Raw genomic sequence first — 6,191 nt, forward strand, 5'->3', positions numbered from 1 at the left:
ATGATAGGCAGAATCACCTGGTGGCTGCTTATATTGCTCGAGTTTGACTTCACCATCACGGTGAGGAAAGGCTCTCAGCATGTTCTAACAGACCACATGTCGAGGATCCCCAACGGTGAACCACCAGTGGAAGTAGATGATGATTTACCAGATGTTGCCCTATTTCAACTATGCTTGATTCCTGAATGGGGCAAGGAAGTGGCACACTTATTAGCCAACGGCTTACCAGTGGATCCCCTCCTTAACAAAGACTGAGCCCGTCATCTAATCAAATAGGAAGCCCCCTACCAATTCATTTTGCAGGCCAACCTTATAAGCAGGGAAAAGATAAAATTCTATGTTGTTGTGTCTGAGAAGATGAGTATGTGCTCCTTCTTGAGAGCAGGCTCACTCTACCTGTGCTGGTGGACACTTTGCAATAGATATCACTATGCGGAAGGTTGTCACCAGCTGGGCTATGGTGGCCCAGTCTAATGGTAGACATAGTAGAGTACGTCAAGCGGTGTGATGAGTGCCAACGTACAGCAATTCCCCGCTTCAAGGACCACATGCCCCTAAACCCAATTGTGTTCTTTACAACCATTTGAGAAATGGGATATAGATTTCATTGGAGTCATCAGTCCAGTAGCCAAATACACTCAAGCTCGATACATAATAGCTACTACTACGGACTATTGCACTAAATGGGTAGAAACTTGGGTGACCCAGAAAGTTGATGCGCGATCGACTGGTAAATTCCTATATGAATCAGTCATCACACACTTCGGTTGTCCCCTCGAGCTCATCAGCAACAATGGGACACATTTCATTAATGTGAGGTAATCCAATTCCTCTTGTGAGAGTTCTTTGTCACTCACAAAAATTCCTCCCCCTATTACCCACAAGTGAATGGCCAAGCGAGAAGCATAAATAAAATTTTCTGTGCCATTCTGACTAAAACCGTGGAGGCTAGAAGTCGATGATTGGGAACAAAAGTTGTTGGCTGCACTTTGGGCTTATCGAACTTCCTATAAGGCAGCAACCAATGCCACCCCTTTCATTTTAACCTATGGTATTGAAGCGGTCATGCCCATGGAGTTCTTAGTCCCCAGTTTGCGTGTCGTAGTATAAGAAAAGCTCACTGGAAATGTCTTAGGTTGTTGCCTATTCGAGCTTGAAAAGCTTGATAAAACACACCTTTTAGCAATATACAGCATGATTGTTTTGAGAAGCTAAGGTGCAAACAATGGTTTGAATATGACTAGCTTAAGAACAAAAAAATAAACGAGGGCAATATGGTCCTCTTATTCAGTACCAAGACGACACACAAAAAGAAGCTCAAGCTCAGAGGCTTAGGACCTTTCCTAGTCATAGAGATAACACCACAAGGTACAGTGCGCATCGAAATGCTTGATGGTGTAGAAATGGCTGGTTATTTCAATGGTAGAAAACTCAAACCCTACTATGGCCCTCTCACTGAGGCTACCTTAAGAGCCCTCCACGATAAAGAATAGCTCAAGAAATACCATGAGGATATGAAACAAGCTGCACAATAAGAGGCCAAAGCAAGGCAAGGCAAGCCAAGGCAGAGACACATCATGGTCAATATGGCCTAAATGGTCGACCTTGAAGAAGAAGAATGGGAGGTGAAGCCAGCTTGGTTGTGGTTAGGAATGACCACCTCGATGAGCTTTGTCCAGAAATTAGCTCTTGTGGATACACGGGCTAGTTACAATTTGATGTCCCATGAAACATGGCGTTCCCTTGGGGAACCCTCGTTAAAAGAAACCCCTACCATCGTTAACACTGTAACGTCACAACATGTTCATTGTTTAGGCACAGCCATGATTTTATTCCACATTGGAAATAATCCCTTGGAAGGAAATTTCTATGTGATTCCTACAGGAACCATGCGTGAAGAAATACTCCTTGGAAGGGGTTGGATGGGACATAACATGTGCAACATCAATTGGGATGCACGGACGACAACGTTACAAGCTGGCCTCCAACCTCTAGCCAAGTTACTATCCTTCTGACACAGATGAAGGCCAGTGCCCCCACTGCTCCCCCATGCCAAGAACTTCCCCCCTTCACCACCCACCATCATTCCATCACCACACTCCCACAAATACATCCCCCTAAAAAAGAGTCCGTTCTCATCATTCCAACCACATCAATGCCTCTCACACCCTCCCTACAACCACTCACGATAACAACCCACTCTCATATCACCGTTTCACCAGTTGACCCACCAACCCAAAATAACCAAACTAACATTTCTAACAAAACTCCACAAGGTATGCCATCTTCCCATTGGGTACTTAAAAAGCTTCACACAGCACAAGGCTATTATGAAGGTGAATCTACATTTTGGATCCCCAACGATCCAATCCTTCCCCTCATCCAATAGGCACCCAAAGCCCATTGTCCCCCATGACGGCACAAATTCACCAACCACAAGCGTATAGGGGGTACATGACAAACACAGGCTTAAACGCTTTTCCACGGCACTCCAATCCTCAATTAAGCCTCAACTGTGCCCAAAACCAACCCCCTGGTGGATCTTCAAACCTCTGCTAAAAGCCCAACACTTCTACAAGGACAATAATCATATTTGGATCCCCAACTCCCCCAAACCTCAACTCCCACCCTGTGTTGCTCCTCAGCAGTCCAAGGTGACCTCTGCCACACAAAGACTGCCTAGGAAAAAGGGAAGCAAAAGTTTCACAGTGACACTATAACCCCCATTCTGTCGTCGAGACAGAGCTAACTAATGATATACCCTCAACATCAGAAACTCCCCCACCTACCATTGTGAGGCTTCAAAGGAGTACTATAATGCCATCATCAACTCCTTTAGTCTCAGGTACTTCCTTACCACCCGCCTCAGAATCCCTCAAGGAAGTGCTACCTCCCCACCTTGCCATCACCAAATTGGAATCGACTTCTCACCTTGGTAAATTGGGCAGCATGCAGTCAGTATAAAACCACCCGCACTAGGGTGCTGGTAGTATACAAAACCTAATTCAGGGTACCAAAAAAATGCCACGATCGTTCCACAACTCTTCACTGCCATACCAATCTACTTTTCCATATCCGTTCCAAGTTCGTCTCAATCGTTTTCAACCCACACAGTGAAATGCCCCGGTCATTCTAACCTTGACCATATGCTACACGCGTTTGGAATTTGCCACGTCCGCACCAACCGCCCCATGAATCAAAAGGCCATGCATGTTCCCTTCACAACCCGCTTGGTATGTCTATTCGTTTTAGCTTTTGGAAGTGAACACCCATTCCCTTATCTATTTCAAAAGCTCACACCCATACCAAAATCACAACAAGATGCCACGGCCATTTAATCATCATGCTACACCCATTCACTGTAGATGCCATGGTAGTATCCTTCTGTAAAAACTATAAATATGGCCCCCACCCCTCTTTTCCTCACTTTTAGCCTTCTTTGCAACAACCAAACTCTTGCAGCTTTTTCTCTTGAGCTCTCACACCTGCTCTACACCAAGTCTAACACTTCATACTCATCCAGGGAGGTCTTCGACCATACCTCAATCGGGAGAAAGAAACTGGCAGGGGGGCAAATTTGAGAAGTATTCCCGGCACCCCACACAGTTATCTCATTTGGGGGAGGCCCTGATGAAGCAAGTGAATGGCCACACAGTGCACTCCCTCATGAAGAATACCCACATTGTGGAGCACAAGTTCCCATATTTCACCGGGCCATGCTACAGGGCAATAGCAGTCGACCCTGCAATTGTACAACACAGAAGCTGGAGCAGCTAGGCCTAGGGAGATTGCCTACTCTGGAGCCATGGGGGACAGATCTCTACAACAACATTTATTTCACAAAGACTTATGATGCCAACCTTCATAGATTTTGACGATGATGGCCAGAGATACAGGGTCCAACTCAGCATTTAGCTCATCAAAAATGCCCTATAGATCCCCAACTTGGACCAGCCTTATGTCAAGCTCACCAAACGCCCCCAAGCTGACCAGGGGGGAGTAGATAGAGGTAGCCCAAACAAAGATGGGATGGAGTGGGCAACCATCACACAAGAGGATCTAATCATGCCAGCTCGAGCCTTACAGTTTTGCTTACTACTCATCACTGGATAGATAGGTTTAGCAGGTGCATCATGACCATATTGGCACATGTACACCAAGGCCAAATGGTGAATTAGGTAGAGTACCTCTTCAAAGAGCTTCATGCGGTATGTTCAAACCCCCAAGGGAAGCTAGCAATGGACACACTACTTATAAAGGTTCTCTATCATACGGTCAGGTGGGAGGAGTTGCCCCGTGCCATATAGCTAAGTGGCCCCGATGCATTCATTACGTCTCTGCCCCCGCCCCCCACAGATATCTTCTTGCTCCCCACCACCAGCTAAGAGGCAACACCAAGCCCACGGGCACATAACAAGTACCCCCACCACCCAGTCCAGGCCCTACACAGGAGGAGCTCGCAGCTAAAGAGGCACGCAGAAAGGCTGCAGAGGAGGAGGAGAAGCAAAAGCAAGACTTTTTCTAGCAAAACTTATATGAGATGCCACCTCTAGACCATTTTGCAGATATCCCCTCTTTCCCAAAAGCTGGACCCTCCTCCCCCAATGCAGCTCAATAGAATACACTGAATACTATCTGTTGGGCATGATCAGGAAGTTTCCACTCCAGCTTACGCTGAAAGTGTTCATGCAGCCCATGGCGACGTGCCAAATCTTGCCTTGGGATTCTCACACATGGCTAGAGAGCTGATCACGCGCAGATGATGGATTGCATCTACTGTCAACAAGAAGTGGCTACAATTTCACAGAGGGAGATGCTACTCGCCAAGGCACAGGAGAGACAGGTCTTTGAAGACCTCTACCAAGTCAATCTTTGAAACTTCTAGGTATAGAGAAAATTTGATGAGCAAACTCAGTAGCTTGGACATGCCCTCATGCGAATTAGAGGCCTCCAGCAACAAATCCACCAGGCACATGAAGCTACTCAATGGGCACACCACGAGCTTTCGGTCATGGAGAACCTTGCCCAAGATCAAGCTAAGGCTATAGTGGAGGCCCTTGAGAAAACCAACCTGGACTTTTAGTGATACCATGAAAGCTTAGTATAGACACCATCCACTATAGCTGAAGGAGCAACTTGGCGACACCGATCCTCGAGCAACACAGTCACCTTCCACCCCCTCTGCTCCCTCCTCCAGTACCGTGGATCGCAAGGTGTCTACATTGATGGATACAGCCATGGAGCTCCCTGCCCTTACCCTCCCCCCGCAAAGCCCATACTAGCTCATTGACCTCCACTTCAAGAGTGTCCGACTCAACCTCCTCCAGCACAACCTCTACATGGATGAGCCCCTCTCTTGATAGAATTACACATACCTTCTCACCAAGCTCCCTATCTTGAGTATCACCCTCATCCCCCACTTCTGCTTTTAGGGCCTTCTCTCTTTCCACCACCCCCATGACTTCTACGAACTCCCTCAACACCCTCTCCAAGCCATTTTGACCAAATGGGGTCTCCTCCTCTGTTTTCGCTTCCCCTTCGACCCTCCAAAGCTTATAGACCTATGCATTCCTCAGGACGGTCTCTACCCATACCCCTACCCCTCCCAGCTTTTGATTGAGGCTGTGAATTATCTATAGAATATTGGCTAGCATGTGGTGAAAATCACATATCTCTCCCTCCACACTGATGCTCTTCCCCCCTATCCTACCGAGGGCCTCTTCATTTTATACCATAGGTGCTATGAGTAGATGCAAGTGATGGCCACCACTGGCATATGCCAGTTTGACGATTCTCAAGTTGCCTTCACTATTTTCTCCTCCAAAGAAGATGAAGCTGCATAAGCTTTTTTTAGAGCCCACGGCCCCACGGATGCCGCCAAAGCAACCCCTACCTCTGACAACCAAGATGGTGGTGATGACAACCACCACAGAGGCCTCCCACCCCCACAATCCTCCTCTCCCCCACCTCCCCCTCCACCACTCGGTTCCTCTTCCCCCCATACGCACACCCAACCCACACCACCCCCACCCCCACGATCCTCCTCTCCCATACATCCCCCTCCACCACCCGGTTCCTCTTCCCCCCATACCCATACCCATACCCAGCCCAACCCCCACCCCCCTCTCTCCCACTCTTCCATTCCCAACCTTCTTCTCCCCCCATTCATTTTCCCACACCACCTCCCTCAC

This window comes from Cibotium barometz, chromosome 31 (genome assembly GCF_041138505.1).
Source record: "Cibotium barometz isolate CiBa-2024 chromosome 31, ASM4113850v1, whole genome shotgun sequence".
Taxonomy (NCBI): Eukaryota; Viridiplantae; Streptophyta; class Polypodiopsida; order Cyatheales; family Cibotiaceae; genus Cibotium; species Cibotium barometz.